Source organism: Balaenoptera musculus, chromosome 17 (assembly GCF_009873245.2).
Source record: "Balaenoptera musculus isolate JJ_BM4_2016_0621 chromosome 17, mBalMus1.pri.v3, whole genome shotgun sequence".
Classification (NCBI taxonomy): Eukaryota; Metazoa; Chordata; class Mammalia; order Artiodactyla; family Balaenopteridae; genus Balaenoptera; species Balaenoptera musculus.
This window is the reverse complement of record NC_045801.1, coordinates 81,163,826-81,185,565: the sequence shown is the minus strand read 5'-3', so window position 1 is coordinate 81,185,565 and position 21,740 is coordinate 81,163,826. Positions and strand designations below refer to the sequence as shown.

General features: G+C 38.3%; 1 pseudogene; it reads left to right on the top strand.

The window, feature by feature from the left end:
* Positions 1-386: 386 nt before the first annotated feature.
* Positions 387-20,448, top strand: LOC118883372 (annotated as a pseudogene).
* Positions 20,449-21,740: the final 1,292 nt, after the last annotated feature.

Genomic DNA, 21,740 nt, shown 5'->3' with positions numbered 1-21,740 from the left:
GAACATGTCAGATCTTTTCAGTGCTGCCTGTGGACATTTCATTCTTCAGATATTTCTTCGTTAGTACTTTCGGCTGTTTGGTCCCTGAAACCACTATTGCTGCTGCAGGCAGCTATAATATGAATTGCTGTCAGTTGTTTTAGACAAATGCCCTGGTGATAGGGCTTTCCCATTGAGTGAGCTCTGAGTCAGGTCGAACTAAGTTCTGTGAATAAGTTTTTTTTCTCAAGAGCTGCCAGGCAGTTCAGATAGTGATAGTACTCTGTGGATAGGGCCTTTTGAGGACCTACAAACCCAGTTTGCTCTCTCCTCTGACTGCTGGGCTGCCGGTTTACACAGCTTACCCTGGTTATGAGGCTGCTGTTTTTCAAGGCTAGAGAGGGGGCATGAGGTGAGGGCAAATTAAAACACCAAAAAGTTCACTGTTCTTGTCGATATTAAGCTCCTTTTCTTGAGTGAATGCTGTTCAGATTATGAGCCTATGGTTAATTTCCAAATTTTTGAAAAATTAAACTTTGACTATTTTTTTCTTCCACTGTTACTATTTCTTTTATGAAGGAACAAATTATTAGAGGTTCTTATTCTCTTATTCTGGAAGTTTGCTTATCACGTTTTTATTTTAGCCATCATGATAGGTGTGTGCTGATAACTCATTGTGGTTTTAATTTGTATTTCCATGATGGCTAATGATGTTGAACATGTTTTTATGTGATTATTTGCTATCTGTCTATCTTCTTTGGCAAAATACCTGTTCGTTTCTTTTACCCATTTTTAAATTGGATTTTTTGGGGTTATTGCTGAATTTTGAGAGCTTAAAAAATATTCTAGATACTAGTCCCTTATTGGACATGTTGTTTCCAAATATCTTCTGGCAGCAATATTTTTAAATTTTTACCATGTTCATTTGATAGTTTGTGCATTTGCTATAAAATCTATAAGAACTCCTTGCTTAGCTCTAGAACCCAAAAATTTTCTGTGTTTTTCTAACAGCTTTATAGTTTAGTGTTTTACATTTAAGTTATGACATATTTTGAGTTAATTTTCATATAAGGTGTGAGGTTTAGGTTGAGGTTTTTTTTTTTTTTTTTTGGTCTATGGACTTTCAGTTGTCCACTACCATTTATTGAAGGTCTGTTCCTTCCTCCATTGAATTGCTTTTGCACCTTTGTCAAAAACCAATTGCGCAAATATGTGTGGGTTTATTTTTGGGTTTCTGAAGTGGTCCAGTCATCTATGTGTCTATCTCCTTGCCTAGTAAGCATTAACATTGGATAGAGTGACTTTCCACTTTATTCTTCTTCAAAACAGTTTTAGCTCTTCTAAGGCCTGTGGCTTTCTCTGTAAGTTTTAAAATAGTTTGGCTATGTCTACAAAATACTTTCTGGAATTTTGGTAGGAAATGAATTAAAGCTATCGATCAATCTGGGGCAGATAGACATCTGTGGGTCTCCTAGTCCATGTCTCTCCATTTGTTAATCTTTGGGTTCTTTCATCAGCATTTTGAAATTTGTAGCATGCAGGTGCCATACATGTTTTGGTAACTTTATACTTAACTATTTCATTTATTTTGGTGTGATTGTAAATTGTATTGTTTTTAATTCTAGTTTCTACATGTTTATTGTTAGTATTTAGAAATGGATTGGTTTTTGTGCACTAATGTTATATTTTGTAGCTTTGCTGAACTCACTTATTAGTACTAGCCATTTTTTTGGTTAGATTTCTTGGGATTTTCTGTGTAGACTATCATGTCTCAGTAGTTTTGTTTTTTCTTTTTCAAACTGTATGTTCTCAAATCCACTGTCGTCCACTGCCGCCCTACCCACTTCCCCCCACTCCGCCCCATCTCCCTGCCTTATTTTAGCAGCTAGAACTTCCAGTACCATGTTGGATAAGAGTGATGAGAGTGGACATCCTTACTTGTTACTGATCTTAGGGGGAAAGCATTCATTCTTTCCTGGTTAAGTATGATGTGAGCTGAGGGTTTTTGGTAGTTGGTCTTAAGTTGAGGAAGTTTACCTTTATTTGTAGTTTGTTTACAGTTTTATAATGAATTGGTGTTGTATTTTATTATATGCTTTTTTTGTGTGCCAGATGCTGCAGTTTTTCTTTTCAGCTTGTTGATATATGGTAGATTACATTGGGTGAGTTTTTTAAAAAATTGATCCATATATATATTTTAATTAGTTAACTTATTCTTTTTGGCTGTGTTGGGTCTTTGTTGCTGCGTGTGGGCTTTTTCTAGTTGTGGCGAGTGGGGACTAGTCTTCCTTGAGGTGCTTGGGCTTCTTATTGCAGTGTCTTCTCGTTCTGCAGCATGAGCTCTAGGTGCGCAGGCTTCAGTAGTTGTGGCACGTGGGCTCTAGAGCACAGGCTCAGTAGTTGTGGTATGGGCTTAGTTGCAGGCTCACTAGTTGTGGTGCACGGGCTTAGTTGCTCTGCGGCATGTGGGATCTTCCCAGACCAGGGATCGAACCTGTGTCCCCTGCATTGGCAGGCGGATTCTTCTACATTGGTTGATTTTTGAATGTTGAATCAGCCGTGCACACCTGAAATAAACCCCACTTGGCCTTTTTGTACATTCCTTTGTAAACGTTATTAGATTCCTTTTGCTGATATTCTCGAGGGTTTTTTTTGCATTTAAATTCATAAGAGACATTTGGTTTGTAGTTTTCTTTTTTATATTGTCTTTGCCTGACTCTTATCAGGGTAGTGTTAGTTTCCTAAAATGAGTTTGGAAGTGTTCTTTCTTGTTTTATTTTCTGGAAGTTATTATATAAAGTCGACGTTAATTCTTTGTTGAAGGTTTGTTAGAATTGTGTAATGAAATCACTTGGGCCTAGTGGTTTGTTTTCAGGGACTTTTAAACTTCAAATTCAATTTATTTGTTGGTTATAAGGTCTGTTTACATTATCTATTCTTGGTTGAGTTTTGGAAGTTGTGGTTTTTGAGGAATTGGTTGACTTCTTCTAAGTTATTGAGTTTATGAGTGCAAAGTTTGTAGTGTTCCTATGTCTTTTTAATGGCTGTAGGATTTGTAGGGATGTATTTTTTCAATGGCTGTAGGATTTGTTGTGATATCCCCTATTTCAGACTCATATTTGTCATTTGTGTCTTCTCTGTTTTTTGTCAGTCCTCCTAGATGTGTATTAATTGTAATTATTTCTTGAAGGACTAGCTCTTGGTTTTATTGCTTTAAAAAAATAGTTGTTTTCCTGTTTTGAATTGAATTGATTCCTACTATTTCTCTCTTCCTTTCGCTTGCTTGCTTTAGTTATTTTTTGTTCTTCTAGTTTCTTGAGGTTGGAATTTAGGTTATTGATTTGAGAGTTTTTTTCATTTCCAATGAAAATAAGTTGACCCTTGAACAGTGTGGAGTTTAGGAGGCTGATCCCCTGTGCAGTTGAAAGTCCATGTGTAACTTCACAGTTAGCCCTCTGTATCCGTGGTTCTACATCCATGGATTCCGCCACCTGTGGATCATGTGGTACTGGAGTAGGTATTTATTGAAAAAATCCATGTGTGAGTGGACCTATGCAGTTCAAACCTGTGTTGTTCAAGGGTCAACTGTATTTAATGTTACGAATTTCCCTCTCAGTTCTGCTTTAGCTGCATCCCATATATTTTGATATGCTGTTTCTTTTTTCATTTAATTTTGTATGTTTAAAAAATTCTGTTAAAGACTGTGTTTTATTCATGAATCAGAAGCTTGTTATTTATTCATGTTTTTATCATTTATCTGTTTTGTTTTTGTTATTGGTTTCTAATTCATTTATGATTAAGCCACACATTCTGTATGATTTCAGTCTCTTAAATTTATTCTCTGAATATGCTTCATTTGAGTGAATGTTTTTGCTTTGTGTTTGGAAAAATAATATGTATTTTGTTTTTGTTGGGTGGTGTGCTCTCTATGTGTCAGTTAAGTATTGTTAGGGTTTTTTTGTTTGTTTTGTTTTTTTGGTGAGATCTTGTATGACTTATATTATTTTCTACCTAGCAGTTCTATCAGTTGCTGAGCATGGTGGGCACATGTCGAAATCCCCAACTATAGTGGTGGATTTGTGTATTTATTCTTTCGGCTCTATCAGTTTTGTTTTATGCATTTTGAGGCTCTGTTGTTTGGTGTTTATAAAATTAGTAGTGTTGTATCTTTCTGTTGAATTTATTCTTTTATTGTTACATAATTTCTGTCTTTGTTTCTAGAAATTTCCTTTTGACCTGAGGTCTACTTTACCAGATACTAATATAGCCACTTTTGTTGTCAGAGTTTACTTGTCATATCTTTCTATTCATTTACTTTCAACCTCCCTATAGTGTTGAACTTGAAATTAGTTTCTTCCAAATAGCATGTGGTTGGTTCATGTTTTTTAATCTACTTTGCCAGGCTTTGTCTTTTGATGGATGTATTTAGGTCATTTACATGTAAGAGAAAATTATTGATATGTTAGTGTTCAAGTTTGCCATTTTGTTGTTTTCTTCCTGTTCTTTCCTTTCTCTTTTTTTGCCTTTTTGGAGTTACTTAAACAATTTTAGGTTTCCATTTTGATTTATTTATAGTTTTTCTTAGCTTTTTTTGTTGTATCATTTTCTCAATGGTTTTTCTAGATATACAATAATACATGTGTAGCTTATCACAGTCTACATATGCAGCATTTTATCACTTCTAGTAAAATGTGGAGGCTTCACTTTCCATTTAAGTACCTTTAATGTTACCTAGTATTGTGACTTTTGTTTCATATTTCATATTCATTGACTATGATTTTTACAGTTCTTGAGGAGGATTGTGTTTTGTATTTATCCATACTCCTGCAGTTTCTGTTTTTCCTTTTTCCACACTGCTCACAAGATTTAAAGAAAAAAATCATTTTCTACTGTTTGAGTACTTCCTTTTACCAGTCTTTAAGTGTGTATCTGCTGGTTTCCAAATACTTAAGTTTTTTTTTGTTTTTTTGTTTTTTGGGTCTAAAATGTCTTTATTTCCCCTTGATTGTTGAACTGTTTACTGGATATCAAATTCTGGGTTGCTGTTATTTTCTTTAAGAACTGAAAAATAATTGCCCCACTTCATTCTGGCTCTAAGATTTCAGATCAGAGTTCTGTCACTAGAATTGGTGTTCCTATATAGGCAGTATGTTATCATGGCTCTTTTCCAAAGTTTTCTTTATCTTTAGAAGTTTAATTTTGATGTCTTGCTATTGGTTTCTTTGGGTTTATCCTGCTTGGGGTTCTTTCAGCTTATTAAAACTGAAGAAATATTATATCTTTTACCCAATGTAGGAAATTTTGAGCTGATATGTTTTAAAATACTTTCTCAGTTTAATTTCTTTTTCTTTACCTCTTGGAACAGTGATAGGAATGATGAATCCTTTGTTATTGTCTCACAGGTCCCTGAGGCTCTATTCATTTTTCTTCACTATATTTTGTCTGAATCTGTTGTTCAGATTAGTTGAATTCTATTGATTGGACTACAAATTACTGATTCTATCTTCTGTAGTTATGATTTTACTAAGTCTAACCAGTAGGTGTTTTATTTTGGTAATTGTATTTTTCAGTTCTATAGTTTCCATTTGGTCCTTTTTTATAATTTTTTTTTTCTAATTTTTCATTGTTTCAAGAGAACTTGCAGTTGATTATTGAAGCATTTTTATGACAGCTATTAAAAAATTCTTGTTAGATAGTTCCAGCACCAGATTGATTTACTTGTTGGCATCAGTTGATTGTTTTTCTTATTTGTTTTTTGATAGTATTGGTTCTTAGTATGAAGAACAATATTCAATTGTATTCTGGACATTTTGTCTATCTTACGAGATGCTGGGTTCTACTTAAGTATTTTATTGTCGCAGTGTGCTGCTAAGATCAAGCACACAGGTCCTGACCTACTTTTGTGGATTGTGGTTCTAATGATAGTTTAATTTTTAGAGCCTTTGTGATGTTGTTTTGGTCTGCTCGGCATATCTAGTGCCAGTAACCTTAGGGAACAGAAGGGGGTTCCCCAGGCTGACCTGCTAGGGTCTCTTGGTGAAGGAGCAGAGAATCTCAGGCACACAGTGACCAAGAAGCTTCCCTTGTCAGGTTCTTGCTGTGTTGGGATCCCCCATGCCTCTGAGAGACACAGAGAGTGATTCTTGGGTAGTGTGTGAGTTGTCAAGAGATCTTTCCTACTGACACCTAATCTCTCCACCTGTCTCCACTCTCTTTTTTTTCCTGGAATCTCTAATGGAAGGAGATCTGGGTCCATTGGGATTCCCTTGATCATTTATTATTGGCAGTGTTCCCAATTGCTCTCTCCCTCTGGTGGTGCTGGGCTTAGTTGATACTGTCAGAGAGACTCCTGTTTGATCAAGAGGAGGAATGAGCTAGGTTGGGGGTGGGGAAACATGGGGTCTGGGTCACCTTCTGTTGGGTGCTGGGACATAATTCACCTTGTTACTCTGTTATTCCTTCAGTCTTGGGCTCCCAAACCAGCTTGCTACTTCCAGAATTCTCACCAGTCTCTATGTTATTTTCAGCGATTATAGTTGTTTTTAGTGGGGAGAAGCTGGGAGAAATTTGATCTGTACCATCTTGTTTAGATCAGAAGTTTGGAAATCACTAATTCTTTTAGCTGTTTTTTTCTGGAGTTTATTTTCTTATTTTAAAAAACACATTAATTATTAGGTTGACCAAAAGTTCCTTCAATTTTTAAGTAAAAATAAAGGACACCTTTTTCATTTCACCAAGTACTTTACTGAACAACGTATTCACCATTTTGTTCTACTACTTTCTGCCATTTTTCAGCCAACTTCATAATTCCATCTTCCCACAACTTATTATCTTTCTGAGCAGAGAACTGTTCCAGGTGCCTTTTACAGTCTTCCAGGGAATTGAAATTTTTTTCCGTTAAGAGAATTTTGTGAAGACTAACATAATTAGAAAGCCGAAGGTGCAATGTCTGGTGAACACAGTGGATGTATTAGAACTTCCCAGCCAAACTGTAACAGTTTTTGCTTGGTCATCAAAGAAACATGCGGTCTTGTGTTATCTTGATGGAAGATTATGCGTTTTCTGTAGACTAATTCCAGACACTTTTCGTCGAGTGCTGCTTTCAGTTGGTCTCATGGGGAGCAGTACTTGTTGGAATTAATCGTTTGGTTTTCCAGAAGGAGCTTGTAGTAGAGGACTCCCTTCCAATCCCACTGTGTACACAACCTCACCTCCTTTGGATGAAGACCAGCCTTTGGTGTGGTTGGCAGAGGTTCATTTCACTTGCCCTGCTATCTCTTCTGTTCGACATTACTGTACAGTATCCACTTTTCATCACCCATCACAATTTGTTTTAAAAATGGAACTTTTTTTTACGTTTCAGTAGAAAATCAAATGTGGAAATACAGTCAAGAAAGTTATTTTTGACTTAACTTACATGGAATCCTAACATCAAAGCGACTAACATAACCAAGCTGGTACAAATGATTTTCAACACTTGAATTGGATATTTTGAGTATGTCGGCTATCTCCCACATGGTATAATGTTGATCTCAATTAATGTCTCGATTTTGATCGCTGTCAACTGCAGCTGGTCTACCCAATCATGGAACATTGTCCAGTGAGAAATCTCCAGCGTGGAACTTCGCAAACCACTTTTGACACGTTCGATGAGTCACAACACCTCCTCCATACATGACACAAATCTGTTCTTGCATTTCAGTTGAGTTTTTACCTTTATTGAAATAAAGCATAATATGCTGAAAATGTTGCTTTTTTCTTCCATCTTCAATATTAAGATGGCTACACAAAACTTCACCAACTTTGGTAAGTTTTTTTTTTTTAATTCATGCTGATACGACAGCTGTTACAATACAGTCTAACAAAATTGTTTCAAATGAAGTTAAAGACAACTAAGTGCTACTAGAGCCATTTTATGGAAAAAAACAAATGCACTTGGGCCCAACCCAATATTTAATCTGTTGATTACCTAGTATGGCAGATGAGGACTTAGCTGTCTTATGTGAGCATTCCATATCTCTGTTATCCTTCATTATTATGTTACAGCTTTTTGCTAAACCAGAAATAAATATTAATACTATGATCACGTAAATGTGGCCCATTGAAGACTCAAGTAGTGTACTTTGTTTCCTTCTTGTGCAACCATTATTTTAATGTAGTAAATCATTGCTACATGTTTGTCTTTACATCATTTTTTACTTAATTATAGGTAATTAAAAATTTTTTACGCCTGTTCCTACTCAGGCAATATGGCTTATTCCTCCTTTTGTGTGGTATATTCTCCAGTATCTTCCTAATAAAGTGTGTTAAAAGTTTTTTTGAGTTCTGCATGTCTGAAAATTTCTTTATTTTGTTCCCATAGTTGATTAATAATTTGGCTGAGTAGAGAAATTTAGATTAAAAATCAGTTTTCCTCAGAATTTTTAAGGCATTGTTCCAGTGTCTTCTTATGTCCATTTCATCTTAAATGACTCAATTTAATTAAAATATAAGTGCACATGGAGTTGGAGCTAGGTATATTCAAGGCCCACATACGTATTTAGGAAAAGCAGGTTAAAATTTAATTCAGTACTCTTAATACTTGCTTCATAATTTGGGTTTTGATCAGGAAAGCTAATGGGATGGGATGTAGGGAGAAAAGTTTGGAAGTGTGGAAGACATTCGTTGAAAGAGGTAGCTAAAGAAACTTAGGGAAGAAAAAGTATGAAGTGAGTAGTTAGATTTTTTTTTTTAACATCTTTATTGGAATATAATTGCTTTACAATGGTGTGTTAGTTTCTGCTTTATAACAAAGTGAATCAGTTATACATATACATATGTTCCCATATCTCTTCCCTCTTGCATCTCCCTCCCTCCCACCCTCCCTATCCCACCTCTCTAGGTGGTCACAAAACACAGAGCGGATCTCCCTGTGCTATGCGGCTGCTTCCCACTAGCTATCTATTTTACGTTTGGTAGTGTATATATGTCAATGCCACTCTCTCACTTTGTCACATCTTACCCTTCTCCCTCCCCATATCCTCAAGTCCATTCTCTAGTAGGTCTGTGTCTTTATTCCCGTCTTGCCACTAGGTTCTTCACGACCTTTTTTTTTTTTTCCCCTTAGATTCCATATATATGTGTTAGCATACTGTATTTGTTTTTCTCTTTCTGATTTACTTCACTGTGTATGACAGACTCTAACTCCATCCACCTCACTACAAATAACTCCATTTCTTTTTATGGCTGAGTAATATTCCATTGTATATATGTGCCACATCTTCTTTATCTATTCATCTGATGATGGACACTTAGGTTGCTTCCATGTCCTGGCTATTGTAAATAGAACTGTAATGAACATTTTGGTACATGACTCTTTCTGAATTATGGTTTTCTCAGGGTATATGCCCAGTAGTGGGATTGCTGGGTCGTATGGTAGTTCTATTTTTAGTTTTTTAAGGAACCTCCATACTGTTCTCCATAGTGGCTATATCAGTTTACATTCCCACCAACAGTGCAAGAGTGTTCCCTTTTCTCCACACCCTCTCCAGCATTTATTGTTTCTAGATTTTTTGATGATGGCCATTCTGACTGGTGTGAGATGATATCTCATTGTAGTTTTGATTTGCATTTCTCCAGTGATTAATGATGTTGAGCATTCTTTCATGTGTGTGTTGGCAATCTGTATGTCTTCTTTGGAGAAATGTCTATTTAGGTCTTCTGCCCATTTTTGGATTGGGTTGTTTGTTTTTTTGTTATTGAGCTGCATGAGCTGATTGTAAATCTTGGAGATTAATCCTTTGTCAGTTGCTTCATTTGCAAATATTTTCTCCCATTCTGAGGGTTGTCTTTTGGTCTTGTTTATGGTTTCCTTTGCTGTGCAAAAGCTTTTAAGTTTCATTAGGTCCCATTTGTTTATTTTTGTTTTTATTTCCATTTCTCTAGGGGCTGGGTCAAAAAGGATCTTGCTGTGATTTATGTCATAGAGTGTTCTGCCTATGTTTTCCTCTAAGAGTTTGATAGTGACTGGCCTTACATTTAGGTCTTTAATCCATTTTGATTTTATCAATGAATTTGGTAAAGTAGCAGGATACAAAATTAATGCACAGAAATCTCTTGCATTCCTATACACTAATGATGAAAAATCTGAAAGTGGAATTAAGAAAACACTCCCATTTACCATTGCAACAAAAAGAATAAAATATCTAGGAATAAATCTACCTAAGGAGACAAAATACCTGTATGCAGAAAATTATAAGACACTGATGAAAGAAATTAAAGATGATACAAATAGATGGAGAGATATACCATGTTCTTGGATTGTATGAATCAACATTGTGAAAATGACTCTACTACCCAAAGCAATCTACAGATTCAACGCAATCCCTATCAAACTACCTCTGGCATTTTTCACAGAAGTAGAACAAAAAATTTCACAATTTGTATGGAAACACAAAAGACCCCGAATAGCCAAAGCAATCTTGAGAACGAACAATGGAGCTGGAGGAATCAGGCTCCCTGACTTCAGACTATACTACAAAGCTACAGTAATCAAGACAGTATGGTACTGGCACAAAAACAGAAACATAGATCAATGGAACAGGATAGAAAGCCCAGAGATAAACCCACGCACATATGGTCACCTTACCTTTGATAAAGGAGGCAAGCATATACAGTGGAGAAAAGACAGCCTCTTCAATAAGTGGTGCTGGGAAAACTGGACAGGTATATGTAAAAGTATGAAATTAGAACACTCCCTAACACCATACACAAAAATAAACTCAAAATAGATTGTTTTCTGATGTCTTGTTAACTTGCTCTGAAGTTCGTAGTCCAAGTATCATTGTCTGTTTTTTTTCTTTTTAAAATTTCTTTATTTATTTTAATATCTTTATTGGGGTATAATTGCTTTACAATGTTGTGTTAGTTTCTGATGTATAACAAAGTGAATGAGCTGTACGTATATATATATATCCCCATATCCCCTCCCTCTTGCGTCTGCTTCCCACCCTCCCTATCCACCCCCAAGGTGGTCACAGAGCACGGAGCTGATCTCCCTGTGCTCTGCAGCTGCTTCCCACTAGCTAGTTATTTTACATTTGGTAGTGTATATATGTCCATGCCACTCTCTCACTTCGTCCCAGCTTACCCTTCCCCCTCCCCATGTCCTCAAGTCCATTCTCTACATCTGTGTCTTTATTCCTGTCCTGCCCCTAGGTTCTTCAGAACCAGTTTTCTTTTTTCTTAGCTTCCATATATGTGTGTTAGCACACGGTGTTTGTTTTTCTTTTTTTGTCTTACTTCACTCTGTATAACAGACTCTAGGTCCGTCTGTCTCACTAGAAGTAACTCAGTTTCATTTCTTTTTCTGACTTACTTCACTCTGTACGTATGACAGACTCTAGGTCCATCCACCTCACTACAAATAACAATTTCGTTTCTTTCTATGGCTGAGTAATATTCCATTGTATATATGTGCCACATCTTCTTTATCCATTCATCTGTTGATGAACACTTAGGTTGCTTCCATGTCTTGGTTATTGTAAATAGTGCTGCAGTGAACATTGTGGTACATGACTCTTTTTTTTTTTTTTGTCTTTTTTTTTTTTTTTAATTTATTTTTATTTATTTATTTATTTTAGCTGTGTTGTGTCTTCGTTTCATGCGAGGGCTTTCTCTAGTTGCGGCAAGCGGGGGCCACTCTTCATCGTGGTGCGCGGGCCTCCCACTATCGCGGCCCCTCCCGTTGCGGGGCACAGGCTCCAGACGCACAGGCTCAGTAATTGTGACTCACGGGCCCAGTTGCTCCGCGGCATGTGGGATCCTCCCAGACCAGGGCTCGAACCCGTGTCCCCTGCACTAGCAGGCAGACCCTCAACCACTGCGCCACCAGGGAAGCCCCATGACTCTTTTTGAATTATGGTTTTCTCAGGGTATATGCCCAGGAGTTGGATTGCTGGGTCATATGGTAGTTCTATTTTTAGTTTTTTAAGGAACCTCCGTAGTATTCTCCATAGTGGCTGTATCAATTTACATTCCCACCAACAATGTAAGAGGGTTCCCTTTTCTCCACACCTTCTCCAGCATTTATTGTTTGTGGATTTTTTGATGATGGTCATTCTAACCATTGTGAGGTGATACCTCGTTGTAGTTTTGATTTGCATTTCTCTAATTGTTAGTGATGTTGAGCATCCTTCATGTATTTGTTGGCAATCTGTATATCTTCTTTGGAGAAATGTCTATTTAGGTCTTCTGCCTATTTTTGGATTGGGTTGTTTTTTTGATAGCGAGCTGCATGAACTGCTTGTATATTTTGGAGATTAATCCTTTGTCAGTTGCTTTGTTTGCAAATATTTTCTCATGATTTGATTTAAAATCTTCGTTAGCTTCTAGACACTGCTCTTAGTTTTGGGGAACTATTTAAATAACCAGCAGGGGGAGTACTTACGTTCCTTTTGCAACAGGGACTCAAGCTGGAAAGATAGTTGGGATTTTAATATGTGCAGTTTAGAACAACAGTTTAAAATTTTTTTTTTTTTTCTGATAGTGAAAATAATATGCACCTATTGTAGAATAGCTATAAAAGAAAGAATACAATAGAAAATAACACATGTAAATCTACAATCAGGTGATATAGGCACTTTCATGTATTTCCTGTTAAACTTTTTTCTCTCAATGCTTTTTTTTAAAAAATAGATTAATTTATTTATTTTTGGCTGTGTTGGGTCTTCATTGCTGCGCGTGGGCTTTCTCTAGTTGTGGTGAGTGGGGGCTGTGCTCACTACAGGCTTCTCATTGCGGTGGCTTCTCTTGTTGTGGAGCATGGGCTTTCATAGTTGTGTCACGTGGGCTCGAGAGCACAGGCTCAGTAGATGGGGCGCACGGGCTTAGTTGCGCCTCGGCTTGTGGGATCGTTTTGGACTAGGGCTTGAACCCATGTCCCCTGCTTGGCAGGCGGATTCTTAACCACTGTACCACCAGGAAAGTCCTCTCAGTGCTTATATCTACTGCAAAATTGATGTTACTATTTTAAAACTTAGGGTCGTTAGTATTACATAGATACTTTTTTGAAAATCAATCTGAATATTCTTTTCCACCCTGATAAGATCAGAAACAGAACATTTATTCTTGTGTATAAATAAGGTTTCTATTGGCTTCTCATAAAGTTGTAGATTTTAATTTCTGTTCTTTTAAGCAGCAGAACCTCTAGAGCATCAGAAAATTCCTGTTAAGCAAAGAAAGGCAGCAGAATACAATGTTGTCTATCTTAGGGATACAACTAAAACATATAATCAGAAGATGCAAATAGGGCAGCAATGTATTAAAACAGTTGTGTCAGGTTGCTGGCTTGGTGCCTGGTACATAATTTTGTACTCAGTTTTTGGAATGGACAAATAGTGGAATAGGGTGATGCTTTTAAAATATTTATTGTAATTTTAAGACAAATAAAAATGGAGTACTTTGTAAAGATTGAAACACACATGAACAATTTCTTTAAAAAGTTATGTGTAAGAAAGCCTGTCCAGTTGGTGTAGCTCTAGATTATCTCTTCTTAAAAGCTATGACCAAGAAAAACAGTACATATTATCTACCCAATAATTAATTTATTTATAGAAAGAAGAGAAACATACTTAGTGCCTGAGTTCTGGCCACAATTTTACTAAGATCTCAAAATATTTATCTTTGAACATTCTGTATAAGTCCCTCCTTATTTTGAACCAGTTTTGTTGAATTCTGCATTCAGTTCTTGTCACTTATGCATTAAAATAACGTAGGTAACAATTGTATACTTATGAGTGTGGAGAAATCCATTAATCAAAGGGAAAACAGTTTTGAGGAGAGGTTAATGAAGAAATCACATTGCAGTAGTTGAAGAATAAAATCTTTGTGTTGACAAATCTCTATATAAGTGTGCTGGGGAAGAGAAGGAGCAAGGGATAGCATGATGGGATGAGAGAGAGTTAAAAAAAAGTTCATGAGAAAACTTGTGCATGGTTGAATGATGGCCTAAGGGGGTGGGAACAGGTTAAGATAGGAAACTTCGGAATCCTGAATGCAGTGTCTCATGACTGGCATCCTGTTTTTCATATTGAGGATTTTCTTCTTATAGCCTCAAGCCACTGGGATGTAAAGCTTTCTGTTTCTTCCTCAGCCTTTTTAAAAATTCAATAGAAGCCTATAGCATTTTTACTTTTTTACCCCCACATTGTGTATTTTACTGCAGCAGAATACTCCAAGCATGCGCAGAGAAGCTTGTTTCTGTGTTTTAGTTTACCTTATGGTAAAGCCATACAGGTTGGATTGTTTTTTTTGGCTGAATTGGGTCTTCGTTGCTGTGCATGGGCTTTCTCTAGTTGCGGTTAGCGGGGGCTTCTCGTTGCATAGCGTGGGTTCTAGGCGCGCAGGCTTCAGTAGTTGCGGCGCCTGGGCTCAGTAGTTGTGGCTCGCGGGCTCTGGACCGCAGGCTTAGTAGTTGTGGTGCACGGGCTTAGTTGCTCCATGGCATGTGGGATCTTCCCAGACCAGGGCTCGAACCCGTGTCCCCTGCATTGGCAGGCGGATTCTTTTTTTTTTTTTTTTTTTTTATTTATTTATTTTTGGCTGTGTTGGGTCTTCGTTTCTGTGCGAGGGCTTTCTCTAGTTGCGGCAAGCGGGGGCCACTCTTCATCGTGGTGCGCGGGCCTCTCACTGTCGCGGCCTCTCTTGTTGCAGAGCACGGGCTCCAGACGCGCAGGCTCAGTAGTTGTGGCTCACGGGCCTAGTTGCTCCACGGCATGTGGGATCTTCCCAGACCAGGGCTCGAACCCGTGTCCCCTGCATTGGCAGGCAGATTCTCAACCACTGCGCCACCAGGGAAGTCCCTAGAGGTTGGATTTTAATCCAGTGTTCTTGGTGGTGGTTCTCAAACTTTAATAGTGCCTAACTCACCAGGGTGGTTGGTGGGCCTCTCATCACTCAAGATTCTAATTTGGGGTTTGAGTATCTACTATCTCTAAAAGCATACGTGGTGATTCTGATGTGCATTGCCCTTGATTGCATTTTAAAAATTGTGGTCAAATTGAATGAAATTTACTATTATAACAATTTTTAAGTCTATGGCCTATGACATTAAGTACCTTCATGTTGTTCTGAAACTATCACCACCATCCATCTCCAGAACTTTTCATCATCCCAAACTGAAACCCTATACCCATTAACAACTCCTCATTTTCCCCTCCCCACAGCCCCTGGCAACCACCATTCTACTTTGTCTCTTGAGTTTGATGACTTTAGGGACCTAATATAAGTGGAATCATAATTTTTGTCCTTTTGTGTCTGGCTTATTTCACTTAGCTTAATGTCTTGAAGGTTATTCCATGTTGTATTGTGTGTTAGAATTTTTTACTTTCTTTAAGGCTGAATGTAGTCCGTTTTATGTATATACCACATTTTGTTTATCATTCATCCATTGAAGGACATTTGGGTTGTTTCCACATTTTGGCTCTTGTGAATATGGCACTATGAACATTGTTATGGAAACATCTGTTTGAGTCTCTGCTTTCAGTTCTTTCTGGTATACGCTGGATCATATGGTAATTATATTTGTAACTTTTGAGGAGCCACCATACTTTTATCCACAGTGACTGCATCATTTTGCATTTCTATCAGAATGTATGAGGGTTTCAGTTTTTCCATATCCTTGCCAGTACTTGTTATTTTCTGTTTTTTTTTTTTAATTTTTAAAATTTAACTTTTTTAATAGTAGTCATTCCTAATGGGTGTGAAGTGGTATCTCATTGTGGTTTTGATTCACAGTTCTCTCATGATTAGTGATGTTGAGCACCTTTTCATGTGCCTATTAGCCATTTGTATATCTGCTTTGGAGAAATGTCTCTTTCAGGTCCTTTGCCCACTTAAAAATTGAGTTGTTGGTCTTTTTGTTGTTGAGTTGTTAGGAGTTCTTTATGTATTTTGGATATTAGTTCCTCATCAGATCTTGGATTGCATCTTAAGAAATGCTGGCTTGGGGTAAGAGGAGTTGAATTGTGGAGTCAGCCCAGCCTGTGTGTGAATCTTGGCTCATGTGTAAGTTCCCTTGCATATTAAAAAACTGCCAGCTACCAATCTGGAGTGATCTACCTCCTTCTTTTGTCTCTCCTTGTCCTCTATGCATGGCACCAGTTCAGGCTTCACCTGGGGACTCCTGAGGTCGTAAACCTACAGTGTGTCAGGATTTCATTCCTTTTTAAGGCTGTGAATTAGTTTTTCTTTATATATACATGCTTATTTTGTTTATCCATTCATCCATTGGTGGATATTTGTGTTGTTTCCAGTTTTTTAGTTATTGTGAATAATGTTATTTTGAACTTTGATATTTAAACATACATTTGAGGACTTCCCTGGGGGTCCAGGGGGTACGACTGCACGCTCCCAATCCAGGGGCCTGGGTTCGATCCCTGGTCGGAGGAACTAGATCCTGCATGCATGCGCAACAAAGAGTTCGCATGCAGCAACTAAGAAGTCTGCGTGCTGCAACTAAGGAGTCTGCATGTCGCAACGAAGATCCCGCGTGCCGCAACTAAGACCTGGCACAGCCAAAATAAATAAGTAAATATTAAAAAAAAAAAAAAACCCAAACATCCATTTGAGTCCCTGCTTTCAGTTCTTTTGGGAAATTGAATTGCTCAGAAGTAGAATTGCTAGATCCTATGGTAATTGTATGTTTAATTTTTTGGAGGACCCACTGTACCATTTTCTATAGCAACTGCATCATTTTGTATTTCTACCAGCAATGCACAGGGGTTCCAGTTTTTTCCATATCCTTGCCAATACTTATTTTTTGACAGTAACTATTATAACGGGTGGGAAGTTGGTATCATCACACTGTGGTTTTGATTTGTGTTTCCCTAATGACTAATGATATCAAGCATCTTTTTATGTGATTGTTGGTCATTTGTATGCCCTCTTTGGAGAAATGCCTATCAGACTTTTACTGAGTTTTAAACTGAGTTATTGAGTTGTGGGAGTTCTTAATATATTTTGGGTACTAGATTCTTAGTTGGATATGTGATTTGCAAATATTTTCTCCATTATTGAATTGTCCTTCTACTTTCTGATAATATCTTTTGAAATTCGTAAGTTTTAAATATTGATGAAGTTTAGTTTATTCATTTTCTGTTAACTTGTCCTTTTATGTCATGTCTGAAACCACTGTTTATACTAACTTCTGTTATTTTTTGTCAGACCCTTGACAGAAATCATTTGACCACAGATGTATGGGTTTTTCTGGACTATGAATTCTGTTCCATTGACTGGGTCTATTGTTATGCCTGTACCACACTGCTTTGATTACTATTATTTTGTAGTAAGTTTTGAAATTGGGATGTGAGTTCCAATCATGGAACTTTGTGGTTTTCCTCACCAGAGTCAGGATGAGTTACATGTTTGGTATCAATGTGTGACCGTATAGGTGGGTTATTGTCAAGCACGGAACCTCACCTGAGCCTTGGTGTCCAGAGTTTTTACTGGGGCTTTGCTATGGACTGCATATTTGTGTTCTCTATTCCCAACCCCCATTCATATGTTGAAACCTAATCCTCAATGTGGTAGTATTTGGAGATGGAGTCTTTGAAAGGTAAATAGGTCATGAGGGTGGATCTCTCATGAATGGGATTAGTGCCCTTATAAAAGAGGTTCCAGAGAGATCCCTCCTCCCTTCAGCATCAGTGAGGAAGTGAGCCTTTGCCAGATTTCACCACTAACACTGAATCTGCTGACACCTTGATCTTGGACTTCCCAGCTTCTAGAACTTGAGAAGTGTTTGTTGTTTATAGGCTACCTACTTTATGGCATTTTGTTATAGTAGCCCGAACAGACTAAGGCTCCTTTACGTAGACATAAATGGCTGATCTCAGTCTCCAGTTCTTCTGTGTGTGACTCAAAGCCTCTACTCTAAATCATACTGTCTTTCTGGTGTCACCAGCCCCCATGGTAACAGTATTGGGTGTGATTAGCCACCACCCTAAATCACATTATTAGACTGTCTGGTGTAACTGAAGCTCTCAGGCAAAGAAAGACACTTCTATCAGCCATGGTATTCCAAGGGCATAGACATTACTTTCCAGGAGCCAAGGACAAAGGCTAGACTTGTTTGTTTGTTTGTTTTTTGGCTGCTCCGTGCAGCTTACAGGGTCTTAGTTCCCTGAACATAGATCGAACTCAGGCCCCAGCAGTGGAAGCACCGAGTCCTAATCACTGGACCACCAGGGAATTAATTCCCTAGCCTTCCTTTTAGGTGAGGTTAGATTCTTTACTGCATGTTTACTTTTTCAGTCTTTTCCTAATAAGTCTTTTACCCATGGTTGCCTTTCTTTTCACACCGTAAGAGCCCATGTTTGTGACAAACACAAATCCTCTTCTTAGTCTGCAAATGTCTCTCCCTAATTCACATTCATGTGCCCTCATTTTGAAGTGAATTTGTGATTGCTGCCTTAACTCACAGAGTTACTATAAGGCTTCAGTGAGGGAAAGAAATTAAAAAGTGGTTTTTAGAATTAATCTCTGCAACCTTCATACTGCTTCTGTATGTTTATACTAACTTCTGTTATTTTACTTCTCTGTATTGTGCTTTGTGACAGGTCTAATGATCATATTGATTTCTTGAGGACAGGGTTCATGATATTTCTCTGTGTCTTCTGTGCTTAAGTGATTACAAGCACTGGTTTGTTGAATTTAGTTTTCAATAATGGTAAAAATATATTGAAATTCCATTTGTTTTTAACCACCAGAGTGACTGCATTTGGTTGTGCAGGTTGAAAACTGCAGTGCCCGCAGAGGCCCCATTCGTAGTGATGTCCTGCAAAATTTGTATACTTATTATGCCACTCTTTCAGTAGATGGCAATAAAGCACCTTTCCTAATAAAATCAGTACATTATGACAATTTCCAAATATATGGAAGTACAGTGACTTGAGAAGGGAGTGTCTTTTTCTCATTTGCAGAAAAATGTAGCCCTATTAAGACCCTAACCCTAACCCTAAACTAGCTTGAATTTTGATACTGGCTTTGCTATTTACAGGTGTATGATCTTGAAAGATGTCTTCAACAGTTAGTTTCTTTATCTGTAAAATGGAATTGATACTACTCATTTCAGCCTAAAATATCACCTAGGATCTATATGAGGTAATAGACATGAAACATTTGCAGTGATGTCTGGCAGCTACTGAATTATCTTAGTCTGTTCAGGCTGCTGTAACAAAAATGCCATCGGCTGATGGTTTATAAACAACACAAATGTGTCACAGTTCTGGAGGCTGGGAAGTTCAAATTTAAGGTGCCAGTACATTCAGTGTTTGTTGAGGGCCCACTTCATGGTTCATAGCCATCTTCTTTCTGTTCACACATAGTGGATCTCTCTAGTACTTCTTTTAAAAGGGCACTAATACCATTCATGAGGGTTCCATCCTTGTGAACTAAGCACCTCCCAAAGTCCTCACCTCCAAATACCATCACATTGGGGATTAGGTTTCAACATATGAATTATGGGGGGGACACAAACATTCCATCTGTAGCATAACTATTCAGTTTGTGATAGCTAAACGATTGTGCTTTTTTTCATTGGAGGTGGTTTTACTTTAGTAGTGTGTGATTACAGAATTATATCTGAGGTGGTTTACAATTAGGTAGAAGTAATTTATTTATTTATTTGGTTGCATTAGGTCTTAGTTGCAGCAGGCGGGCTTCTTAGTTGCAGCTCGAGGGCTCCTTAGTTGTGGCTTGCCAGCTCCTTAGTTGTGGCATGCGAACTCTTAGTTGTGGCATGCATGTGGGATCTAGTTCCCGGACCAGGGATCGAACCTGGACCCCCTGCATTGGGAGCGTGGAGTCTTAATCACTGCGCCACCAAGGAAGTCCCATAATTAGGTAAAAGTCTTAATTCAGGGGGGGGGCGGGCTCGTGCGTGGGAGTCCATGTGGGCACCGGCGTGGCAGGGAGCAGCGCAGGGTCACCGTGGCAGAGCTGCAGCAGCTCCGGGTGCAGGAGGCGGTGGACTCTATGGTGATCAGTCTGGAGAGAGAACATCCGGAAGATGCAGGGCCTCATGTTCCAGTGCAGCGCCGCCTGCTGTGAGGACAGCCAGGCGTCCATGCAGCAAGTGCACCAGTGCATTGAGTGCTGCCATGCACCTCTGGCTCAAGCCCAGGCCCTGGTGACCAGCGAGTTGGAGAAGTTCCAGGACCACCTGGCCCGTTACGCTATGTATTGCAACGACAAAGCGAAAGATTCAATAGATGCGGGGAGTAAAGAGCTTCAGGTGAAGCGGCAGCTGGAGAGTTGCATGACCATGTGTGTGGATGGCCACATGAACCTCATCCCAACCATGACCAAGAAGATGAAGGAGTCTCTCTCATCCATTGGGAAATAGATGTCTGCTATTGGCCATCGGGGCTGAAGGCAGCAATCTACTTAAAAAGAGGAATGGGGATTTGGGTTTTCTAAGGAAAGTTTATGAATGAGGAAATTAAGGATGGCAGCAAGTTTAAGGCCTATATCACTTGCCTTTGGACACTGGTTCCTTTGTGTTTGAAACCTAGAAAGTGAAAAAACCTGGTACTAAAATTGGGGTCAGAGATAGCAGGGGAGAGTTTTTGTGAGCCTGAATTTCACGTGGCAAGTGCTTATCCTGGCAACAGGGTGTCTCCCTTGTACCAAATCAGAGCCCTCCAAGGTACCAGATTCTCGTAGTACACAGTTACCAACAGGCTGGCACGTTCATCTGACCTGCTTATGATCTGGTAGAGTGTGAGGAGAGGTGTTTCTATTCGTTGCCAATCTCCTGTTTACCAGAAGGATAACTACAACATTTTCCACAAACTGGAAATAAAACAAGATCCAGGAGGTCACTAATTTAGAATGGGAAAGGGGGCTTCTGGGGCTTTGTTTTGCATGGTTTTGTCTTATATACAAGGGTATGAAGTTACTTTAAGATGTAGAGTTGGTAGAGGTAGTTTGGATAAAAACTTTGAAAGGGTGCTTGTGGATATTCATTTCTGGCCGTCAGGATGTGGATGCGCATTTCTTAAAATTCTCACACATGACATCTTTCAGCCTGGAGACCCTGCTAAATTATAAGAAGCTCTCTCACACTGGTAGGGGAAGCATGTTGCTGCAAATGGCATTATTTCATTCTTTTTTTATGACTGAGTAGTATTTCATTGTAATTATATACCACATCTTCTTTATCTATTTATCTGTCAGTGGACATTTAGGTTGCTTCCATGTCTTGGCTGTTGTAAATAGTGCTGCTAGGAACACTGGGGTGCATGTATCTTTTTGAATAAGAATTTTCTCTGGATATGTGTCCAGGAGTGGGATTGTTGGATCATATGGTAACTCTATTTTTAGTTTTTTAAGACACTTCCATACTGATTTCCACAGTGGCTGTACCAGTTTACATTCCCACCAACAATGTAAGAGGGTTCCCTTTTGTCCACACCCCTCTAGCATTTACTATTTGTAGACTTTTAATGGGATGGCCATTCTGACCACTGTGAGGTGATACCTTATTGTAGTTGTTGATTTGCATTTCTCTGATAATTAGCAATGTTGTGAGCATCTTTCATGTCCCTATCGGTCATCTGTATATTTTCTTAGGAGAATGTCTATTTAGGTCTTCTGCCTATGTTTTTGATTGGGTTGTTGGTTTTTTTGTTAACTGAGTTATATGAGCCGATTGTATATTTTGGAAATTAAGCCCTTGTTGGTTGCATCGTTGCAAGTATTTTCGCCCTGCCCATAGTTTG